Source organism: Cupressus sempervirens, chromosome 6 (genome assembly GCF_028749045.1).
Source record: "Cupressus sempervirens isolate cs-2001-9-10 chromosome 6, ASM2874904v1, whole genome shotgun sequence".
Lineage (NCBI taxonomy): Eukaryota > Viridiplantae > Streptophyta > Pinopsida > Cupressales > Cupressaceae > Cupressus > Cupressus sempervirens.
The window spans coordinates 507,892,661-507,919,020 of record NC_143123.1 but is presented as its reverse complement, the minus strand read 5'-3'; positions in this window follow the sequence as shown (position 1 = coordinate 507,919,020).

Genomic DNA, 26,360 nt, shown 5'->3' with positions numbered 1-26,360 from the left:
TGTTTTGGAAACATAACTTTGATTTGATTTTCTTTTCAAACTTAAATTTCCATTACTCTTTTCTTCTTTTGACAAATTTTATAATGTTTTCGTATGCTTGATTTTTATATAGTCATGGCTTTGAACTTGAACCAAAACTTTTAAATAGTTCAAAGTTCAATTCACATGCCTAGAACTTTCAAGAAGATTGACATATGATAGTAAAAAGATCCACCAAGATCCTCCCTTAAAATTTGAAGTGACACCTTGCAATAAATGATTGGTACTACGTGTGGTGGAAGGATTTGTTACATGTGGAGGGAAAATACTATCATCAATGAAGTTAGTGTCCCTGTCAAATAGGTACTTTCCATGTAAATCCATGATGCGAGTATTTGTTTAAAGGATTTTCTAGGTTGTTTTCATTTTCATTATAATATCAACAAAAAGGTAAAAGCTCACCCTTTAATGGTGTCATAGGTGGTCTACAATTGGATTAATTGTGGAAGTACATTATTGTTTCTCCTACATGGTGAGTTTTTTTACCTTCTCTTAATGGTTTTTGTTCCTTCTTTCACTTAAAGGTGCATGACATTATTTCCAATTGTTTTTAACTATTTTGAAAAGAGACTGTTGAGTTTTATTCTTGTGGCTAGCTCTTGACCAAAGTTACCTAAAGAAAAGCCCACTTCTTAGCTTACTTGTTTCTTGCCTGCACTAAAAGATACCTTCCTCACCAATGAAGATATGAATAAGTTGTTGGGTAGGTTTTCTAAACCCAACCCTAGTTCTATTTCTAAGAAGGTTGTCAATAGCATATTGCTACAAGCTGCTAGTTTCCCAAAGTCAATTCTTTTCCTAGAACTAGTTTTGGAATGTAGGAGTAGATACGATGTCCCCTAGAGATGCATAAGAATGTATCTAGGAGAATTTCTGGTATATATAAATAGGGTTACAATCATGGCTACCTTGAGGATTCTACCACATGAAGTATATCATTCTTGGACAATTGCCCTCTTAGATACTAGGTTTTTTGTTGACCCAAACACATTCAATAATGCTAGCACCAAGAACTGGTTGCTTAAGCCAAAGAAAGGGGGCACCTACCTTCCTCACCCATAGACAAGATATCATATGATCCCATAGATCAAAGACATGGTCACCCTCCTCAATAGGGTTAAAGGAAATCAACATGCCTTCGACTAGAAGAACTAGATGTGTTTCTTTGTTCAAACAATTCTAAGTGATAAATTTAAGCACATTGATTGGGAAAAATTCATAGCTAACAGGATACATGAATAGCTTTCCCAGTCATCTAGAATGTCTAGTTTTTATGAGTTCATTTTTTTTTATGTTCTATCATGTTGTAAAGAATGGGTTGGGCTACCACACACTAGTTGGGTAAATAGTGTGCCTATTTATATTTCCCCTATTTTCAAAAGGAAAAGAACAGAAAGGAGTTCAAAAGAGTGTAAGAGACATTTCTTGCTAAGCTAGTTTTTGAATTACAAGGGAAAGAACAAACAAGTTTGATAGAGAAGGTTGGGAAATTTGTATTGATCTATGGTAGTTTCTTCACATAGTTTGCAAAGATCACCTACATCTAAGTTGGTGGATATGAAGGAAGGCCACTAAAACTACCAAGGAATTGCCTAGACATATATGTTTTGATGGAGGTTTGTAGATAGGTAGCTAAAGTGGATAGGAATTACAAGGCCAAGAAAGGTTTCAATTCTAATTTTCCCATAGAACTTGGTCACTACGTATGCAAAACTATTCAAGATGCCTTGGCTCTTAAGCATGCACTGAGCTCAATGAAATTGGAGGCTTATACTTCCCACCTAGATTTTTATGATAAAGATTTTATAAACCCCCTTTCTAAACCATGACAATAATTCTACCATGTTCCTTAGCTAGAATATTTCTAGGGTGACTATAATGATAGCTATGAAGTTAGGAAAAGGTGGTGGTCCACGTTGACCCTAAAAAAGTAAAGGAATTCAAATTATACATGAACATGAAAGGAGTTTGGGAAAACAAAGGTGAAGAGGTTGTTGATGTTAGAAACAATAGTCCACCAAGATAACTGAGAGGTGGGGAGGGGTGAATCAGTTATCCAACAATTAAAACGTTTATCTTCTTTAAGAAAACCTAACCATTCAACCAAAGTAAAAAAAAACCATAATAAAATGCACATAGACAAATATACTAGATATGTTGACTAGGGAAACCCTTAATTAGAGGGAAAACCTCAGTGGAAGTGATGCGCACAAGATTATGTACTAATATAAACATTCCTTATTAGAGGATGGACCTTGTTAGGAATATATTACAAAATTTAGTACATAGAGTCCCTATTAGGAGAATTTGAATCCCTATTAGGAGATTCTAGCCCTATTAGGATTTGTAGTACAATGTATGAAAGATGATCCCACTAACCAAACATGCAATTTCTATTACAAAAAGAGCTCACTGCTCAAACAAGTAATTTACTGTGATCTCCTCCTTTCCTTTGTTTTGTCAACTAAACCAATTACTACCAGACCTTGTAGACTAAGTCATAAACCTTATATCAAAATACCAGACCTTGGATCACTCAATAAAACCTTGGTAATGAAGTTTCCTTCGCTTCTGCACTACTCTACTCAACTTAGTATTCTACACTCTCTGCTTCTTATCATCAATTGTAAAAACCATATCTTCAAATTTTATGATAAAATAAAATGTCCTTCCTTTATACCAAGTCCTCAAAATAATTCCATAAGTCAATTGTTAGTCCTTCTCAATTAATTATTATAGGACAACATTAAGAACACATTACATTTAGCGATAACATTAATCTTCCTCCTTGCAACTTGAATAATTTTCTATATATGCAACATTATGATGAGTGAACTTAGATACATCATGATGAGTGAGCTTAGACACATCATCACCAACATGTCTTATTTATGTCCTCAACCTTTATTCTTAGAATAAAAACTCTGCGAAGAGATATACCAAGTTTACCAGAACATGCCTCTATAACTCTATCTCAAAATAGACATCACTAAAACTCTCAGAACTTCTTGTAAACTTATCCTTTCTTCTTATGACATTAACTGCATATACCAGATACTCAAAAGTATCTCCCATAACCTTAGGTGGTTATAATTCTCAACTAGCCATCCATATCAAGTTGATCTTTCATTGTTCTTCTGTTAGATACCACAGAAAATTGTTATGTTGACATCAATGACAAACTCAGTCATGAATGTAGCATATATACAATACTTCCCCATTGGAATATCATTAGCATTCATGCTTTCAACCAATCTTCTAACAATCTCCCAAATCTTCCAATAGTTGATCCCTTTTATATAACATAGGTTAAAGCCTTTCTCCTCCCTAAGATGGATTGGGATTCACCTGAAGGAGATGATTTATAGTCCCAAACTAAGCCAATCATAGTGAGAACCAAAATTTGGTTGAAGGAGAAAATGCAATAAAAAGTGACAAATGTAGAGCAAGTAATTCATGATACTAATACTAACAAAGATGTCACCTTTTCTTCTGTAGATATATTGAACCTTAACGTTGAAGTTCAAGTGGAAGTTCAAAGTTTAGTTCAACATGTCAAGCCAACAAGATGGACTTATTTTCATAATAAGGAGGAAAGGATTTAGAAATCTATTTAAGATAGTCTTGGTATAGACCCAATCAAAATAGAACTTAAGCTTGAACCTCCTAGAGAAAGAGCACAAAAGGCATGGATCAAAGTCTCCAACCAGAAGAAGTTGATGCTAATGCTTTTGGGTCAACAATGGCCAATTATGTACCCCCTTCTTTACAAACACTCCCACCTAAAGGTACTTATTCAACACCAAATTGGTTTGATAATTCTATAAGAAAGAAAAGGATTTTTGTGCTAGTAAGCATCTCAGTTGAAGATATGGTTGGGAAATGTCTTAGGAAATCATCAAAAATAAAAATGCTAAAGATAGAGACCATGCTTGGAGTTGATGAAAAAACAAGGGATTGGGTAGCTAATGTATCCAAACCATCTAAGTGAAAAGCTCTTGAATACATCACCCCCCAAGATTATAGGATAGAGAAAAGAGTCCTTGGGCTAGCCTTTAAAGTGATAGACATGAAAATCCTTGATGCAGGACATGTAAGAATCACCAGTCATAGATTTAAGGACTAGAAGGAGAAGTAAGAACTTAAACAATCCATCCACATGCTAGTAGAATACATTCATAATCTATAAGATGGAGAACTTGAACAATGCCAGGAAATTTCTATGATTGATGTCACCTCCCTGATAAACCAACAATTCATAGATCAAGTAAAAAGGGATAGGTCAATTTCTTAAGCTTTTGATGAGTGGCTTGAGTAGTTTTTTACCATATAGTTAACTACATTGCTTGCCTAGCGAAGAAAAAAGTGAAAGCCAAACAAATAATGGGCTACTTTGAGGTGAAGTTAAATGCATGAGTTGAGGAGAAAGAAAGATGAGAAGAAGTTGTATCCCACATCATAGAAGTTAAAGAATATAGAGTGGAGAAATTCTTTGCTAAGAAGCAAAACTCTAGAGTGGAAATAGATTTCTTGTATATTTTCTAGACTAACCTAGAGTGGAGGAACATGGTCATTGAGCAGTGCTTAGATGAATGTTTAGAACTCATCAAAGAGCTTAATTTCTTTAAGGTGATCCTATAGAGTGATGTTAAATGCATCAATATTGAAATCTTAAGCAAAAAATATTAGTATAATGAGGAATTGAAGAGAGTGGAAGTTGAATGTCAGGATAAGTTACTAGTTCTTAAAGGAGATAAAGAAGTATCATCCTCTAGCTTAGCAGTCATCACTCATATGGATTCTATGATTATCATCAGCAATGATCATTTGATGATGCAAATCAAGAAGATGGAGCATGCTCATCGAGTCATCACCATCTAGAAACTAAGAACAGAACACTTGAGATTCCCACAACAAAAGGAGATTATAGATTTTGAAGTTGCTTACGAGAACTAGAAAACTACAGGTGGCAATGCGAACATGAAACAAGTATAGCTAGGAAATGTAGCCAATATTTTAGCTACTTAGCTTAAAACCAAGGGTTCAACCTTTAATTTCTTAGTTATTAAGATGGTTATCTAATGGTTTTTAAGTTTAGTATATACAACTCTATTGGGGAGTTAGTTTTATAACTATTTATGGGCCCTATACAACTATATATTGTAAAACCTTTTATGTTTATGGTATTCATACTCTAGAACTTTCTGCTATAGTAACTTAAGTTATTAAAGAAAGCTCAAAATGAACCAATTTTTTTATGCTTTTTACAGGAAAAAGAAATATATACATGGATCTATTGGTGTTGGTTATATGTTATTGGTCATTTTAAGTTATCTTTATTAATCATTGGGATTTATTCCATATGGAGTGTTTTTTTTGTTATGCTCAATGGTGATATTTTTTGTTCTGTGAATGGTATTGATTTTATTGTTTAGAATTCAATCATCTTTAATTTAGTTATTCTTTAGTGCATTTGAAATAATTGTTTTGGCTTGTCCTTAAATCAATTTTATCTTCTCAATACTTTTGGCATTATATATGGAAAAGTATTTCTAAAAGCCTTAGTTCTTTCTAGTTAAAAGATCTCTTTTGATAAATTCTTTTGAAATAAAGGAAAATAATGTGTATCATTTAGAAACAAAGAGATTTCAATTGAAGGAACTCAGTTGTTATCAAAGTTTTCCCAGTTAATTAATTCTTATAACTGAAAGGGAAAAACTATTCACTAATAGTTTTTGGCAACTCTTATGGGGAATCTATTAGGGTTCAACATTGTCATAAGGAATGGTCTTGCCTGAGACTGAGATTTTCCACATTCTTCAACTAGGATTGCATTTTGAAAATACCAAAGAAGACATCATTTCATATTTAAACACCCTAGCTTGGAAACTTTTAACCAGTGTAGAGCAATTCTTGCAGGTTGTCAAGTTCTTGAGAGAGAAGAAGGATAAGAAAAAACAATTAGAGGAATACCTATTTATCAAGAAGAAGTTGTGGTTGAAAAATTAGCCCAACAACCTCTTTAAATATAATTAACTAAAAATCCTTCACTCTAGCAAACTAGTTGGTGATAAATATACCTGGAGCAAAGAGAGAAAATGACTTTTGGATCAATTATATGAATTTGCAAGAAGTCAAGACTTTTCCCCTAACCTTACATAAAGATGAAAGAAGTCTAAAAAAAGAAAAAAGTAGACTTTCTTCCCTTGAAAAATCACTCCCTATCATTGTGAGTTTGCAAGCTTTTTTTTTTACCTCGAACATTAATACCCACTTACTTCAATGCCCAACCTCTGAACTTCATTTTACCAGGAATAATAGCCAATCCTTGGGATGCCCAGGTTGGTCCCCTTGCTTTAGGCCCTAATCTAGATCCTCTCCCAAAGGGAGCCAAGGATATCTTGCCTAAATTCAATGGGGATGGGAAGAAGTCCACTGATGAGCATTTGAATGCCTTTAACACTACTTTCGAGGTCCTTCCTGCTAGTTAAAAATGTGGCCATTAGGCTGTTTGTTCAAACACTAACTAATGTTGTTACATATTGGTTCCACCATATCCCAACTAGGTCAATCATATATTAGGCTTCAATGTGAAATGCTTTTGAAGATAGGTTCAAATCAGTAGATGATGAACATACCTTTTTACTACAATTGACACAGTCCAAGAAAGAGATACAAAAGCCTATGCATGATTTTGTAGAAAAGTTCAACAAAATACTTCATAAAATCCCTACTACTAAATGACCCAATGCTGAAAACCACAAAGGTTTTTTCATAAATGCAATGCCCCCATACATCAAATTTCATCTGAGCAGAGATAAGGTGGCTAATATTGCTACTACACAAAGGTTAGCAATTGAGTTGGAAGATGACCTTATAGTCATTGGTAAATGGAGAAGGGAAATACAAATTTCAAGTTCACAACCATCTACCTCAAGTCCAACTAACCCCTTGGTTTAGAGATTATTGAATGATGTGATGACTATGAAGAGGCGAATACCAAAAATCAATATTACATATCAAGACATCCCTAATAAATTCCCTAATGTACGGGTAGGAGGAAGATAGCCTAACATGCTACCAACAAATAAAAAATTATTAATTGAAGGTAGTTCAACCAATAAAACAAATCATTGTATCTCTACTCTACTGATGATCATGATGGTGTTGCATGTCTTGAGATGATCCATTCAAATCAGTTAAATGCAAATAAAGAGACAATAGAATAGATTCCTATTGGAGAAGACTCAAGAGGTCCTACCAAATCTATAAATGATTTTCTTGAATATGAGGCAAATTTAGAAAGAGGATGTGATGTCTACATCACTAGTGAAGAACCTGCATGTACATACTCACAAGAGGTCAATGACGAAGCAAAGGTCATAAAGATCCCTCTACCACAAACTCAGCCAAAAAGTTTAAGAATCCAACTAATCAATCAAAGAAATTCTTTGATGCTCCAAAAGATCTAGTTCTAGAGGTAAAGCTTATAAAAATAAATGATTTTGAAACTTCCTTTGATATAGTTGAATTTTCTAAGTCTTCTAGAATTCAAATTTGACTAGTTGATTATCTATGTGCAAAGCCTAGTGAATTGGAAAAGTTAATAGAATTTGTTAAAGGTCCAAATCATTCATAAAAACCTCCATTAAAAAATGCAGTGTCTAATACTAAATAACCCATGGAGAGAAAAGATAAAATGCTAGCTGAGGATAACCTTGTCACCCTTAAACCTACTACATTTTATGTGTCACTATTCATCCATGGCCACAGGCTAAATAATTATATTATAGATTCCAAATCTTCAGATAATATCATGCCATCCTTAATATCAAGAGCCTTAGACCTTCCAATCACATAGACCTCAAGAAAATACTATGCCATGGATTCCAAGCAAGTTCCCCTAACAGACAAATCAAAGATGCCCAAGTTACTCTAGCTAAATTTTTTGAGAAAAGAGTTGTGTTAACCATCTTGGTCGCAAACATTTTGGCTAGTTATGGGATGATCTTGATCAAAGCCTTTTGTAAAATCTTAGGATGAGAAGTGAAGTTAGATTGGTCACAAGCAACTATACCAATCGAAAACAATAAGGTAACCTTAAATCCTAAACCCAAGGCCAAATAAATGATTTTTCCTTTTGAAGATCCTAGGTCTAACATCCTATATCAAGAAAAAAAAATTGCTAATTATGTCATCCTATTAGAAGAATACATAATTCAACCCAAATATTCATCTAATCAAGGCATGTGGACTCTAGATTTTGATGGCAATTGTGCTTCAACTAGCTCAAGAGTGGGAGTAGCTCTCATTTCTCCTACTCGCAAGATCACCCCCCATGCTTTCAAACTTGAGTTTGACAATACAAATAACAATGCAAATATGAGGCCCTAGTACTAGGAATAGAAGAAGCAAATAAGAAGGGAATTAAAGCATTAAAGGTGAAAGGAGATGCAGAGCTAGTGGTTAAATAGGTGCGAAACACTTTTGCTATTAAAAATCCTAGACTAAAGCACTATAGCAATAGAGTATGGGATCAGCTGGTAGGGTTTGAGGTCTTCTCTATTAAGGCCATTCTATATGAATTGAACACTAGAACTAATGCACTAGGTGAATCAACATCTTTGTTAATTCCCCACCCAGATTTCAAAGATGATCACTATACTATAGAACTCATACATCATCCTAGCATACCTTACAATGTAGTCTCATGGAAAATTTTCAATAATGATGCTCATATCAATGTTTTCTTGGATGAAAAAGAAAACTTTGGGAATGTTTTCCTTGAAGGCTCCTTGTCAAAATTCCATGAATTCTTCTCGAAAGGAGACCTAAATGAAGATTCTAAAGTTCTCTAATTGAAAGGAAAAAGGATTCCTAAAGGATTAGTTTCTTTAGAAACTTTCTTTGATAAAAGATATATTCCTCATAAAAATGTTCTCAATGGGATGGAAAAGATAGGAAAGCCTAGAGATTGCAACAAAGTCAACATTGGCATTGAAGAGAAACCAAGGATGGTCAATTTAGGTAAATACTACAATGAGTTCAAAAGGAACAAATTTACCAAACTTTTGAAAGAGTTTAATGATGTCTTATCCTGGTCTTACAAGGATTCAATGGATTTCAAATAGGGAAAGTTTAAACACCAGATTCCACTCAAACATGGAGCTACTCCTTTGAGACAAAAGTTAAGGAACTACAATCCTAGAGTAGCTAATGTAATTTTCATGGAAGTGGACAAAATTTTGGAGGCCCATATAATTTATCCTATTAATCACTCCACCTAGGTGGCTAATATATTATCTATCCAAAATAAGAATGGTGAAATAAGGATCTGTGTCGATTCAAGAAACCTTAATCAAGCAAGTTTGAAGGATAGTTTCACCTTTCCAAATATAGATCACATTCTTTAGATGGTTGTGGGCTCTGAGATAATCTCCATGTTGGACAACTATTCAGTGTACAATCAAAATAGGTTTCACACCTAAAGATCAGCATAAAAATACCTTTGCAACTCCATGGGGTACCTTTGCCTATAACCGAATGCTCTTTAGACTAATAAATACCGGTGCAACCTTTCAAAGAGCCATGAACTCTTCCTTTAGCCACCTACTACATAAAAGCATCATCATCTACCTAGATGATTTGACTATCTTTTCTAGAAGTAGGAAGAAGCACCTAAGAGATTTGAAGCTTGTCCTCTAGAGATGTAGAGAACATGGTATCTCACTAAACCAAAAGAAGTGCATTTTCTATGTTACTGAAGGGGAACTCCTTGGCTGCCTAGTTTCAAAATATGGGATAAGGATTGATCCTAAAAGAGTTAAGGCAATCCAACAGCTATTTCTTCCTTCCAATTGAAATGGAGTCAAATATTTCTTTGGATAGATCAACTTCTAAAAGAAATTTGTGCCACAATTCTCTGAATCTACTAGGCCAATAGCCAACCTCCCTAGTGAGAAGGTGACTTTCAAGTGTAGTGAAGAATCTATTCAAGCATTTGATAAAGTGAAGAAATGTATTGCTCAAGCACTAATTCTAGCTCACCTTGACTATAAGAAAGATTGTGTAATGCATTGCTACGCAAGTGAACACACTATGTCTATTGTCTTGTTACAAAAAAAATGAAGGTGGTGATAAAATTCTCATTTCTTATATGAGTATTCCTCTTAAGAACCATGAATTGAGGTACTTACTTACTGAAAAATAGGTATTTTAGTAGTTAAGCTAGTTAAGAAATTCCACTACTACATCCTACACTCCCACACTATAGTTCTAGTACCAAATGTTGCAGTCAAAAGTATTCTAACACAATAGGAAGTAGCCATCAATAGCTAGGCAACTTGGGTTTCTAAAGTCCAAGTATTTGATCTAGAGAAAAAACCCACCAAGTTGGTAACGGGTTAAGGCCTATGTAAACTCATTGCCGAAGATCAATGACAACAACCCCTTGATGAAGAAAATTTTGTACTCTTGGTTAGTTTGAAAGATGAATGGTTCTTGGATATCACCTTTTATTTAACCTATAGTGAGTGTCTAAAACATTTAATAGGAAATTCTAGGAGGGATTTGAAATTAAAAGCAGCCAAATTTGTGATAATGGAAGATGTGCTCTACAAGAAAGGATTAGTTGGCATGTTCTTGGGCTACATAGACAATGATCAGCAAGGGAAACTTCTCTAGGGGCATTACTTATCAATAGTCATGACATTCAAGAAATGGCCAAGTATGTTTGGTGATGCATACAAGTGGGTAAGGCAATGTGAAAAATGAAAACTATTTATGGGTAAACCTAAGTTGGCAGCTCTCCCTTTGAGATCAGTAATAATAGAAGAGCCTTTAAAGTAGTGGGGGTTTGATTTTATTGGACCACTTAACCCTAGCTAAAATGAAGGAAATATTCATATCCTCACTACCATAGATTATTTCATGAATTGGGCAAAGGTGATACCTATGAAGAATACAACATCTAAAATAGCATGTCAGTTCTTGAAGGAAAACATTTTAGTTAGGTTTGGTGTACTCAAAAAGGTAGTGAGAGATAATGCCCAAAAATTTTCCTCACAAGAGTTGCAATTTTTCTGCTATGATAATGATATAAGATTGGTATATGCTTCAAACTATTTCCCACAAGGGAATGGTCAAGCTAACTCAACCAATAAAAAATCTCATAATCGTCATGAGAAAATTAGTTAGGGAGAATGCCAAAGACTAGCATAAAAGGTTATATGAAGAATTATGGGTAGATTGTATGAAACCTAAAAGAGCTATAGGTATGACCCCTTTTGAATTGGTGTATGGGATAGAAGCTCATCTATCCCTTCCATTAGAATTAGCTTCCAATGATTCTCTAGAAGACTATTGAAGGTGCCACCTATAAAGATGCCCTAGAGAAAAGAATCTTTTATCTAATGAAGTTAGAGGAAGAAATAGAAAAAGTAGTGGATCATATTATAGAGCATATACTGTGAGTCAAGAAAATCATTAATTGTAGGGTTAGGCCAAGGAAATTTATGGAGGGTAGTCACGTTTTTCTCTGGGAAAAGAAAAGAGATCTGAAAGAGGCTCATGTCAAGTTTGAATCATGGTGGAAGGAACCCTTTGAAATAAGCAAAGATCTTGGTCCTAATTCCTTCATGCTTCAATATTTGGATGGAACAGAGCCTCCCTAGTCCTATATTGGGTAGAATCTCAAACTCTACCAATTTTGTGGCTCGTCTTTCTTTATGTTTTCTTGTACATATGTTTCTTTATATTTTCTACTTGTCTTTTTATGTTTTTGTCTACTTTCAGTTCTCATTTTGTTAGTTGTCTTACTACAAAACTAGAGATGGTGAATTCATCTTTAGTTCCTTTCCCATTCAAAGCCAATTATTATCTATGTAAAAGCCACACATATTCTTGGTCAATGTTTTTTAAAAGAACCCCTTTTGAGTCTAGGTTTTGAACTTTGAACCTTGAAATTATTCAAGTTCAATGTTCAAATTCAATAGTTCTTGTTTCCATCGGGCCTACATTGTGAACCTTTTTGTAAAACTTGAACTTGAACTCTAAAATGATTAAGTTCAAAGTTCAGAGTTCAACCAACTCATCCAAGTGATAGTCAAGATCAGCATTAAAATAAAGTCTTTCAAATATCGGGTACATTTTGGAAACATAAATTCAATTCTCTTTTCTTTTCAAACTTAAATTTCCATTACTCTTTTTTCCTTTTGATGAAGTTTATAATGTTTTTAAAGCTGAACTTCTAAATAGTTCAAAGTTCAATTAACGAGCCCAAAACCTTCAAGAAGATTGACATGTGATAGTATGAATATGTGCCAAGATCTTCCCTTAAAAGTTGAAGTGACACCTTGCAATAAATGGTTGGTTCTAAGTATGGTCAAAGGATTTATTATGTGCAGAGGGAAAATACTCTCATAAATGAAGTTATTATCCCTATCAAATTGGTACTTTCCACATAAATTCATGATGTGAGTATCCATTTAAATTATTTTCTAGGTTGTTTTCATTTTCATTTTGATATCAGTAAAATGGTAAAAACTTACCCTTGTATGGAGTCATAGGCAGTTTGCAACTAGATTGATCATTAAAGTACATTGATGTTTCTCCTACATGGCGAGTTTCTTTTATATTCTCTTAATGGTTTTTGTTCCTTCTTTCACCTTAAGGTGGGTGACTCTATTTCTAGTTCTTCTTAACTATTTTTGAAAAAATATTGTTGAGTTTGATTCTCATGGCTAGCTTCCACCCAAAGTTATTTAAAGAAAAGCCTGCTTCTTCTCTTTCCTATTTCTTTCCTATATGAAAAGATAGATTCCTCACCAATGAAGATTTGAATAATTTTTTGGATTTATTTTCCAAAACCAACCCTAGTTATATTTTATAAAAGGTTGTCAATAGCGGATTTCCACAAGCTACTAGTTTCCTAGAGTAAGTTCTTTTCCTAGAACTAGTTTTAGTTCTTTACCTAGAACTAGTTTTGGAGTGTAGGAATAGATACAATTTCACCCAGAGATGCATAAGAACATATCTAGGAGAAGTTCTAGTTTATATAAATATTTTTACAATCATAGGTTCCTTGAGGATTCCTCCACACAAAGTATATCATGCCTAGATAATTGCCTTTTCAGGTACTAAGTTTTTTGCTAACCCAAACACATTCAATAATGCTATCACCAAGATCTAGTTGCTTAAGCCAAAGAAAGGGGGTTTCCCACATTCCTCAGCCTTTAAAAAGATATTATATGATCCCAGAGATCAAAGATATGATCACCTTCCTTAGCAGGGTTAAAGGAAATCAACATGCCTTCTACTAGGAGAACTGGATGTATTTCTTTGTTCAAACTATTCTAAGTGATAAAAACAAGTGCATTGATTGGGTAGAAATCATAACTAGTAGGATACATGAATAACTTTCCTAGTCATCTAGAGTTTCTTGTTTTTATATAATTTCATTTTTGTTTTATGTCCTTGCATTTTGTAAAGAATGGGTCAGGCTACCACAAACCAGTTGGGTAAATAGCATGCCTATTTATGAATATTTCCCCCATTTGCAAAAGGAGATGAATAGAGGGGAGTTTAAAAGAGTGCAAGATATATTTCTTGCTAAACTAGTTTTTGAATTACAAGGGAAAGAATAGAGAATGTTGACAGAGGAGGCCACACAATTTGTATCAATCTATGATGGTTTCTTCACATAGCTTGCAAAGTTCACCTACATTTGAGTCAATGGATATGAAGGAAGACCACTAAAAGTGTCAAGGCATTTTCTAGATAGATATTTTCTAATGGAGGTCTATAGATAGGTAGCTAAAGTGGACAAAAATTGCAATGCTAAGAAAGTTTATGGTTCTACTTTTCCCATAGAGCTTGGTCACTATAGATGCAAAACTCTTCAAGATGCCTTGGCTCTTAACCATGAAGTAAGCTCAATGAACTTGGAGGCTTATACTTCTCACCTAGATTTTGATGATAAAGATTTTGCATGCCCCCTTTTTGAACTATGACAAAAATTATACTATGTTCCTTAGCTAGAGGATTTATGGGTTGACTGTGATGATGACTATGAAGTTAGGAAAAGCTGGTGGTCCAAGTTGACCCTAAAACAAATAACGGAATTAAAATTACAAATGAATGTGAAAGGCATTGAGGAAGAAAAAGGTGAAGAGGTTGTTGATCCCTTATATATAACACAATTTGAACCCTTTTCCCTCCTTGAGATAGATTGGGATTCACTTGAAGGAGATGATTTATAGTCTCAGACCGAGCTAGTCATAGTGAGAACCAAAAGTTGGTTGAAGGAGAAAAGGAAATCAAAACTAAAAAATGAAGAGCAAGCAATCCATGATACTAATACTAACAAAGATGCCACCTTTTCCTCTGTAGGTATCTTGAACCTTGAAGTTAAAGTTGAGTCCAAAGTTCAGATTTTAGTTCAATAGGCCAAGCTAACAAGATAGACTCATTCTCATACTAAGAAGGCAAGGATTTAGAGATCTATTCAAGAGTGTCCTAGCACAAACCTGATCAAAATAGAAGTTGAGTTTTAACCTCCTAGATAAATAGCACAAGAAGGCATTGATCAAAGTCTCCAACCAACAAAAGGTGACCCCAATGCTTCTAGGTCGACAATGGCCAATTATGTACCCCCTGCTTTACAAAGACCCCCACACAAAGGTACTTCTTTAGCACCAAATTGGTTTGATATGTCTATGAGAAAGAAAATGAGTTTGGTGTTGATAAGCATATCAGTTGAAGATATTATTAGGAAATATCTTGGGAAATCATCAAAAATCAAAAATCCAAAGATAGAGACCATGCTTGGAGTTGATGAACAAATAGGGGATTAGGTAGCTGATGTATTCAAACCATCCAAGGGAAAAACTATTGAAGACATCACCCCTAGGATTATACGATAGAGAAAAGAGTCCTCGAGCCAGCCTCTAAAGTAACAAACATGAAAATCCTTGATGTAGGACATGCGGGCATCACCAGTTGCATATGGAAGGACTAGAAGGAGAAGAAAGAATTGAAACAATCCATCCACATACTAGTAGAATACATTTGTAATCTAAAAAATGCAGAACCTAAATAACCTTAGGAAATTTCTATCATTGTTGTCACCTTCCCGAGAAACTAACAGTTCATAGATCAAGTACAAAAGGGATGGGTCAATTTCTAAATGTTTTAATGAGTGTCTTGAATTAGTGGTTTCCCATGAAGTCAACTACATTGCTTGCCTAGCAGAGACAAAAGTGAAAGCTAAACAAATGATGGATGACCTAGAGGTAAAGTTAAATGTGTTGGTTGAAGGGAAAGAAAGATGGGAAGAAGTTTTGTCCCACATCACAAAAGTTCAAGAATATGAAGCATATAAATTCTTAGCTAAGTAGTAGAACTCTAGAGTGGATGTACAAATTTCTTGTATGTTTCCTGGACTAACCCAGAGTAGAGGAACATGGTCATCAAGCAGTGCTTAGATAAATATTCAAAACTGGTCAATGAATGTAATTACTTAAAGGAAATCCTACAAAGTGATGTTAAATGCATTAATGTTGAAATCTTAGGAAACAAAGATCAGTCTAATGAGGACTTGAAGAGAGTACAAGTCATACACCAAGATAAGTTACTAGCTCTCAAAGTAGATAAAGAAGTATCAACCTCCAACCTAGTAGTTGTCACTCATACAGATTCCATGATTATCATCAACAATGATCATTTGATGATGCAAATCAAGAAAATGGAGCATACTTGCTAAGTCATCACCATCTAGAACCTAAGAATAGAACAATTGGGAGTCCCGCAAAAAAAGAAAATTGTAGATTTTGAATTTTCTTACAATGAATGGAAAACTATAGGTGGCAATGTGAACATGGAGCAAGGATAGCTAGGAAATGCAACCAATATTTTAGTTACTTGGCTTTAAAAACAAGGCTTTAGCCTATAGTTTCTTATTTCTTAAGATAGTTGTCTTACAGTTTTAAATTTTAGTATATTCAACTCTATTGGAGAGTTAGTTTTATAACTATTTATGGGCCTTGCACGGCTATATATTACAAAACTTCTTCTTTTTTGGTATTGATACTCTGGTACTTCTTTCTATGGTAACTTAAGTTATTGAAGCAATTTTGAATTGAACCAATTTTGTTATGGTTTTTCCATGAACAAGAAATATATACAAGGATCTGTTGGTACTGGCTATATGCTATTGGTCATTTGTGGTTATCCATATTAATCACTAGGATTCAATTTGTAAGAATTTGGCTTAGGCCAGAATTCACCCAAGACCAAGGAACTCAAACACAAGCACACAGTAGACCAAAATAGAGAGAGTATGATCAAAATGATGATAGATTCATTCAATATGTCATACAACCATGTTAAGAGTACACTAGGGGTGCCTATATATAAAGTCTTCAAGAGAGCTTCTAGAATGCATAGAAGTCAGCAACATGATATGTTATACAACCAGGTACATGTCTACTAGATATGGGTTATCCTCCATTAAGCATGGAATTAAGTGCGATGATGTGAGGATAAGCCTACAATGGTGTAGCACAAAAATTAGTGGTGTAGACAACATGTGCTAAATTAGGAGTGCAAATAACTATGTTGTCAACATGACAACTCAGTGAATGATGCAAACTCTTATGTTGTAGACACCATGTGCATAATTAGAGTTGCATACTTCTATAATAGTACACAAAATCCTAAGTGTCTCACCTAAATAAATACTAAAATAATACATTAACCTAAGTAAACTTAAGTAAGTGTAATAAGTAAATACTTATTTACACCAACACCTCCCCTTAAGTGCAACTTAGGGGAATGCACTTAAGCTTACAAAATATAGGATGAAATGCAAGATGGGTCCTGGCTACTAAGCCATGTTAGGTACCCATGTACATAATGATATGAAATCTCTCATAAAGAAGAGAAAGAGGGAAAACCTCATGGGAAAAAACCCTCCCCCAAAAAGAGAGATAAAAGGGATGCATGGATGGATGGATTAATCAAGACCCCCCATTATGACATACATCCAATATATACATAAGAGAATGATGAGAAGAGCAAGAGAGACATGATAGGCTCCCCCCCCCCCCCCCCCAACAAAAGAAGAATGTTGACCAGTGACTACTCTGATGAAGAAGCTAAACCAAGACTTTAGAATGGTGTTCCTCCCCTTAGGAAGAAACAATTCCAAAGGTAAAAATGAGATGCTTCCACTATGTGTGGAAAGAATCCCATGGATAAGTGATGTCCTTGAAACTTTCTCAACTGACTAAAGAACCTATCTCAAAGAGTTGTCTATCTCTACAATTGATGAAGAACCCCTCTACAACTACTAATCATAAGTATCCATAATCACTTTAACCTATGACAATAGATCATGTAGAGAATGAACAAGAGGGTTGGATGGAGCCCTTGTGACAATTGAAGAAGGTGCTACTACATCAAGATGAAGAGGTAGATCATCAATACTATCTCCCAAATCTATCACTGAACCTATATCTGGAAGACTAGATGCACCCTACTATTTTGGACCTATCACTGTTGCAATATATGCATGTGGACTAAACTGATGTGGTGAGCTCTCACTATAACTATTGATAGAACTCCACATGTCTAAATCTATTGAAACACTATCATTGGTTTCACTATCAGTTTCCATAGTGTATGATGTGCGGAGAGGAGTAGAGGACAACCTGGGTGAACTTTCCTCAAAGTATACATCCTTCCCCACAAATTTTTTATGTGTCTCAAGATCTAGAAGTTTGTATGCCTTCACACTGTCTTCATAACCAATGAAGGTACAAGGCTGAGATGGTTGTGCCTTACATCCCCTAAAAGATATCTTTGCCCATGCAGGACAACCAAAGACTCTGAAGTGTGTCATAATTGGTTTCTACTACACCATACCTCAAAAGGAGTTTTTCCATCTAAGGCTGGGTAAGGAGAATGATTAAGAATGTGAGTGGCACTACTAATTTCTTCGATTTCTAATGATGGATCTAGAGACTTGTCTTGTATTGTGCAACTTGCCACAAACTTAAGAGTTTGAATCCTCAACGCTACAACATGTGTCTTATGTGGACTAAACAGTGATGGAGTTTGAAGATTAATGCCCTCATTTTTGCAAAAGTCTATAATTTTTTTGTTCATATACATGCTTCCATTGTCCATTCTTAGAACCTTGATGGCTTTCCTAGATTTCCATTCAACATGAGTCTTGAAGGCTAGAAACTTGTCCAATGCTTCACTCTTGTTATGAAGAAAGTAGACCCAAGTGAACCTTGAAAAGTCATCAATGAAAGTCAATATGTAGCGACCCTAGTTGAATGCAAAAGGACCTGCTAATACCATGTGAACCATTTGTAGAACACCTCATGCTCTTGAAGACTTCCCTCTCTGTAACTTCCCCTTTAGATGCATATCCACTAAATTTGTTGAACTTTCACCCTTAGAAAACTTGATTTGAGGTAGACCTTTGACCATTTAGTTTGTGCAAAGTTGCTAAAGGTAGCGAAAGTCAAGATGACCATACCATTGATGCCATAATTATATGTTGGAATTTGATTGAGATAACAAAGCCTTTGAAGGAGACTTGGGCACAAAATAAGAGAAAGAGTATAACCTTTTGTTATGATTCACTTTCCCCATTGCAATAAATGAATCATCTTTAAGACTATACACCTTTACTAAGTTTGGAAGGAACTCAACTCTATGTCCATCTCCAAGGTGAGTCATCTGGTAGATTAATAAGAGATTTGAACTTAGGTTTGGAACATAGAGAACATCTTGAAACTCTCCATTTTCCATCTCCACATTTCCTTTCCCTTCAACTTCCATTTTTCTATCGTTTCCCATGGAGATGTGTGGTACCTTGGACTACTTCATTGAAGAAAAATCCTCCTTTGAAGAACCTATGTGATATGAGGCACCTGAGTCAAATATCCATTTATTTGAAGAGTGTAAATTTTCCATGAATGCTTCCCCTTTGCCCTTTGAATTTGAAGAAGACCCTTTATCCTTATAAGCATTAGGCAATGGAACATTATGTTTCTTCATGATGTTGGTCAACTCATTAATCATTTTAAAATAACACTCATGCTCTTCATGACCCAATTTCTTACAATAAGTGCACTTTTTCTTCTCCTTATTATTGTTCCCCTTCTTGTTGGAATTTGAGGACTTGCCTTGTTAATTGGATTATGGTGTTGTCTTTTCTACATCCTCAGATTTTCTCTTTGATTTCTTCTTACCCTTTCCTTTATTTGAAGATTGTCTGGCTGAATTTTGAGAACCCTCATTACTGGGCACCGATGCTTAGATTGAGGTGATTTGAGTATCCCTTTTGATTTCAACTTCTTTTCTTCATCATCCAATAGTTTAGCATATTCATCAAAAGTGGCTTTCTTATAGGAAGACCCTAAGGTAGTCTTTCAGGTGTTAAAAGATTATACAAATGTGGAATACTTTGATGGTAGCTTGTTATGTATAAGATAGATAATTCTTTCATCTTTGATAGAACTCCCACAATCAATAAGCTTTGTCCTTAGTTCATTCACCTTGATGATGAAATCCTGTATAGAGTCATATGACTTCGGATCTAAGGATATAAGCTCATCTTTAATTTTAAAAACATCCTCTTCAGACACTTTACCATAAAGGTTTTCAAGGGTATCCAAAACTTCCTTGGATGTAGAACACTTCTTGATTTGATACATAATCTTATCATCAACCCCTAAACATATATCACCTAGGGATTTCCTATCCATTACTGCCTAAGATGAAACATCACTTGCTAAAACTTTATCACCTGCTAGTTTAGGAAGAGTACCATCTACATATTGTGAAACTCCATTATGCATTAAGTGACACCACATTTTTATGGACCATGTAGCATAGTTATGAGGAGTTAATTTAGGAAACTTAAAGTTGCCAATAATGCAAAAAATGAAAGAAAAGTGCAGAAAAGAGAGAACACAACACTAAGAATAGCCCCCCTTTTCACTAAATCAAGAACCCCTCCCCCCCTCAAAAAAAATGCTTTGGGCACTTTATCAATGGTGTGATTACAATGGGCCACTTGCTAATTTTGACCTTTGTGGACTTTTGATTTTTCTTGTTACAACTTCTAAATAGATTAAAAATTTGGAACTTTACAATGTGCTACAATTCTGAAACAATGCAAAGCAAAGAAAGGCCCTATTGTTGAAAGTGACACTTTTGTCCACACAACCCTATAATCTAACTGAGGATATGGAAAGTAGACCAAAAATAATGCACTTTTTAAAAAAATGGAACCTATTTTTGACTCCAGATGTGCCTGTATGGAGCATTTGAAGTTGCAAAATGTAGGATTATCCAAGTACAGTTTCCAAAAAAATCATTTTAAAAAATTCATGCACCAAAACTAGAAAAAAGCTACACCACTAAAAAGTTTAGGAAATTCTACCTAATTTCAAAAAAAAATGCACCTGATTTGGAGTCTAGATGTTTGAGATATGGCCTCCCAAAGTCAAACTACAAAAACCAAAATCAATCTGAAGAGGGGTTACATCAGTGAATGACAAGGTTAAATTTGACAATCATATGGTCTTCTTAGTAGTTCTATTTTTCCCTGGAATGATAGTCAAATGGCTATCAAATTTAGTGTTGTGATATTGATGATGCCAGCAAAAATTAAACCCTCCACTAACGTGGCAATACAGTTGTTGACATGACACTTATACAGTCCATAGAGACATGTATGGAAAATGACAATGCTGACTGGGATCCAATGTAGCTATAATATGTGCATGATGTGGCTTCCACATGTTACTAACTGGATTTCCACGTATGTAGGCATGGGAAAATGAAAATTCTCCACGTGTCACCTAGTACTGCATGTGTGGTAGTCTGCATGTGGTCCATGTGGCTCTATGCTTAGTAGAGTGTTCACTTATCAAAGGGCAGTGCATGGTAGAATTACCCCTACAAACTAGGCTGCCAGATTTAATAAAGGCAATCATCAGATTCCTTTTGAATGCTAGAAATGTATAGTGCGTAGTTGTCGCTGAATTACATGGGGTCATGCTGGATTAATTTAGTGGTGTTGAGATGAACAAGGCCAATACCAGATTTTTTATTCAAAATCCTAGATTCGTGGGGGGTGTCTAACTACAATGTAGTTTAAATTGGCCACACCGTGACTACAAGGTAAACAATTTGCAAGCAATGGATGAGGATCTTTGTTGGCATTGTGAGGCAGTGGCTAGATTTTCTGAGGGCACAGCTAGTGTGTTGTGACTTACCACCATAATTGGTGATGTTTTCGGTTGATGAGTATGCGGCCCAAATTTTGTAGGGGTGTAAAACCATCTATGGATGTGTTAAATAGCCTACTCATAGAATAATAATAAGGCCACAAATTAATTAATTAAATACACCCTATAATAAATATAAAATCCAAAATTTTGCCAAAAATATAGAGTTGAGCCAGGGTGTCACTGCTCGGTTCGGCCAAAAAAAAATTTCTTTTCTTGAATGAGTGATTCCAAAAATAAAATTCAAAAAATACCCAAATAGGAAGATAAATTGTAGAGAGCAAATAATATTTAGATCTAAAAAACTAATTAATTAGATTAAAAAATGATCATACCCAAACTACAAATCGGGGCCTCCAAGTTTCGATTTACAAAAAAAAATTTCCTCATAATCAAATTTCACTCAAAATAGGAAAATTTATAGTCGATCTTCATCGAATTGATGCTCTAGATGCAATGGTGAGGTCAAATCTAGCTCTAGATATTCCCAATTTTTGTGGATCTTTTGGATTTAGGTCAAGGTGCTAAAGCATAAATGGTCTCCAATGGCTATGTGTAGAGAATCTCCCTCAACTCTGATACCATGTAAGAATTTGGCTTAGGTCAAAATTCACCTAAGACCAAGGAACTCAAACATAAGCACATAGTAGACCAAAATAGAGAGAGTATGATTAGAATGATGATAGATTCATTCAATATGCCATACAACCATTTTAAGAGTACACTAAGAGTGCCTATATATAAAGGCCTCAGGAGAGCTTCTAGAATGCATAGAAGTTAGCATCATGATATGTCATACAACTAGGCACATGTCCACTAGATATGGGTTATACTCCATTAAGTACGTAATTAAGTGCGATGATGTGAGGATATGGTGCAGGGCACCTAAGGCTCTTAGGCATGAATTCAAGGTGTTTAGTATGTTAGATTTGTTAGGAATGAAGTTTGGTCCATATTTGTAATGAAGACTCAATTGTAAGGTACAATGGCACATTGGTGTGGTTATAAGCCAAGTGACCATTTGTAACCAAGGAGTCATTATTTATGAATTCTTGAGTATTTTACTATTTTTAGGATGTTTTAGGTGGATTTGAGTCATTAGGACACGTTTGAATTGAAGGTGTGTAAAAAAAAAATGCAAAGGTGCAAAAAGTTGCAAAATGCAAAAAGTTGCTAAAGAGCAATTTTTGCAAATTTGTTGTCAAACTTAAAAAAAGGAAGTTGTATGGTCTTCCAACCATCCAAAGGGAAGTTATAACTGTTGGAAGACACTTATTTAAGGTCTCCACACGTGGGGAAGGCCATGGTACGGACGGGTGGACAGCATTTGGTGAATAAAACTCAGAAATTCTGCAATTTTCTCTATTTTTTCAATTCCGTACGGCCTGTACGGATTTTTAGTGGTACAAATATTATATTTTTGGAAAGAGGACTGAGTCAGCATTCTAATGCAATTGGTTTGAAGTTTTTATCTATTCTGGGTTAAAATTTATACCTGTTTTAGTATAGGTAGGTCTGAAATTGCTGCACATTGAGGGTTTCAACAAGATGGCCTCCTAACTTGCAAACCCACTGTGGAATTTCAATGCCACTTTGTGGAATGCAATTTAGGAGAGGTGAATTAAAGATGGAAGAGTTTCAGGGCTGTAGGAGTTGGGAACCTATTTTTACCAGCAAGCCCTAGGCTGAACATAGTCTTATGTCTAGTCTAGTTTTGAAGGAAAACGAAGGATCACGCTCCCAAGTTGATTGATTTGACCCAAGTGAAGGGTGTAGAAGAGATCCAAAGGGTTGAACCAAGTCTTTTAACCCATTTATTTATGCTTTCCTTTTAACCCAGCCTAAACTGGCCATTTAGGACTGTGACACAAAGTGGGCATAACTTGATGCTGGAGGAGAGTTGGAAATTGATCTTTTGGAATCTCATAGGAGTAGTTGAAGGGTGTTTGGTGATGTGAAAATATTGTATGGTTCTTTGTATTTTTTGGGAGTTTGACCATTGAAACTAGGAATTGTTTTAATAAAAGTGTTGGTAACAATTTGTAATTTTCAGTGTTGGGTGTTGAGAAACTTCAAAGTGGGGGTTTTTCTTGTTGTTTTGAGTTAGTAAGCACCATTTCTATCATAGGAATGGATTTCTAACCCAATCTAAGAAATATTTTCTATTTTAAGCCTATTTGGTGTTAGGGAATCCGTAATAGGTGTGATTGTCCCAAGTTGTTTGTGAACCCTAGGTTTGAGGGTTGGGCTTGTGAAGTGGAGTCCACTTTGAGGTAGAGTCTACCAATGTTAGAAGCCATTGGGTCAGTCATTAAACTTGGTGTAGAAGAGATCCAAAGGGTTGAACCAAGTCTTTGAACCCATTTATTTATGCTTTCCTTGTAACCCAGCCTAAACTGGCCATTTAGGACTGTGACACAAAGCGGGCATAACTTGATGCTGGAGGAGAGTTGGAAATTGATCTTTTGGAATCTCATAGGAGTAGTTGAAGGGTGTTTGGTGATGTGAAAATATTGTATGGTTCTTTGTATTTTTTGGGAGTTTGACCATTGAAACTAGGAATTGTTTTAATAAAAGTGCTGGTAACAATTTGTAATTTTCAGTGTTGGGTGTTGAGAAACTTCAAAGTGGGGGTTTTTCTTGTTGTTTTGAGTTAGTAAGCACCATTTCTATCATAGGAATGGATTTCTAACCCAATCTAAGAAATATTTTCTATTTTAAGCCTATTTGGTGTTAGGGAATCCGTAATAGGTGTGATTGTCCCAAGTTGTTTGTGAACCCTAGGTTTGAGGGTTGGGCTTGTGAAGTGGAGTCCACTTTGAGGTAGATTCTAACAATGTTAGAAGCCATTGGGTCAGTCATTAACCTTGGTGTAGAAGAGATCCAAAGGGTTGAACCAAGTCTTTGAACCCATTTATTTATGCTTTCCTTGTAACCCAGCCTAAACTGGCCATTTAGGACTGTGACACAAAGCGGGCATAACTTGATGTTGGAGGAGAGTTGGAAATTGATCTTTTGGAATCTCATAGGAGTAGTTGAAGGGTGTTTGGTGATGTGAAAATATTGTATGGTTCTTTGTATTTTTTGGGAGTTTGACCATTGAAACTAGGAATTGTTTTAATAAAAGTGCTGGTAACAATTTGTAATTTTCAGTGTTGGGTGTTGAGAAACTTCAAAGTGGGGGTTTTTCTTGTTGTTTTGAGTTAGTAAGCACCATTTCTATCATAGGAATGGAGTTCTAGCCCAATCTAAGAAATATTTTCTATTTTAAGCCTATTTGGTGTTAGGGAATCCGTAATAGGTGTGATTGTCCCAAGTTGTTTGTGAACCCTAGGTTTGAGGGTTGGGCTTGTGAAGTGGAGTCCACTTTGAGGTAGAGTCTACCAATGTTAGAAGCCATTGGGTCAGTCATTAACCTTGAAAGAAGGCCTAGTTGTTGTTTGGAGGTTGGAAGCAAGTTAAGGTGCTGATCGGAATTGGAAGAAGAGTTGGTGCTTTTGCTGCATACTCTGCATCAGGATAAGCCTACAATGGTGTAGCACGCAAATTTTTGGTGTAGACAACATGTGCTAAATTAGGAGTGCAGATAACTATGTTGTCAACATGACAACTCAGTGAATGATGCAAACTCCTATGTTGTAGACACCATATGCATAATTAGAGTTCTGTACTTCTATAATAGTACACAAACTCCTAAGTGTCTCACCTAAATAAATAATAAAATAATGCATTAACCTAAGTAAACTTAAGTAAGTGTAATAAGTAAATACTTATTTATACCAACACAATTCATATGGAGCGTTTTCATCATTATGGTCAATGGTGATATTTTATATTGTGTGAATGGTATTGATTTTATTGTTCAGAAGTCAATTATCTTTAATTCAATTATTCTTCGGTCCATTTAAATAATTCTTTTGGCTTGTCTTTAAATCAATTTTATGTTCTCAATACTTTAGGCATAAAATATGGAAAAGTATTTCTAAAATCCTTAGTTCTTTCTAATTAAAAGATCTCTTTTCATAAATTCTTTTGAAATAAAGGAAAATAATCTTTATCATTTAAGGAAGGAGTTGTACCTCAAAATATAGAGAGTTCAATTGAAGGAACTCAATTGTTATGAGGGTTTTTCTGGTTAATTAATTTTTATAACTGAAAGGGAAAAATTGTTCACTAACACACTAGAAGATGCTACCATATTGTTTAGTTAATGAAGGATTTGAATATGGTGGCTTCTCCTAGGACTTTCTTCCATAAATTTAATTTGAATCACTTTGGGGACTTGAGGAATGTTGTGCTCTTTGAGAACTCTAAATTCGTGGTGAAAAATGAAATTTTTATTTCTCCCTTTTATCAGATTTTCAATTTTAGGGCTCCATTAATGCTCTATACTTGGGCAGGTGAAAGATGCTTGGTTTGGTCTTCAACCCTTGAATTCTTGTCTAATGCTCAGTTAGGTCTAAGAGGTAACTCCAATAGGACTAATAACTCGGGTGGACTTAAGGAATGACTTTGTTAGAGTTAATCATCTCGGTCAAGTCTAAGACCTTTCGTCCAAGTGCATCTAATATGTTGGTCTAGACTTTCTTTCTTGGAAGACTGGAACTGATTTAGAATATGATTTTGATCACAACTATAGTGATCTCCTTGGAATCTTATGTAGAGATTATTGAATCACCCAATTCATTTCCTTGGGTGTCAATAACCTCGCAATTTTCACTCAAATTCTCTAGAGATTTCCTCACCCATTTCTACTTCATTTGAGTCCTAGTATTATTAGCCTTTGATTTCTTTTCATCATCAATTTTACCTCTATAGTTGCATTTCTTTGATATATGACCAAGTTCTTTGCATACATACCATCTTTTGGTAGGATTTCTCTTTCTAAAGTGAGTCCTCATGCAATTATCTCATTTGTGTCCAAACTCTCCACATAGATAAGATCTACACCAAGTGTCATATTCCCAACCAAAGATTTCTTTAGCAAGTTGTTTAGTAGGATTCCGATTC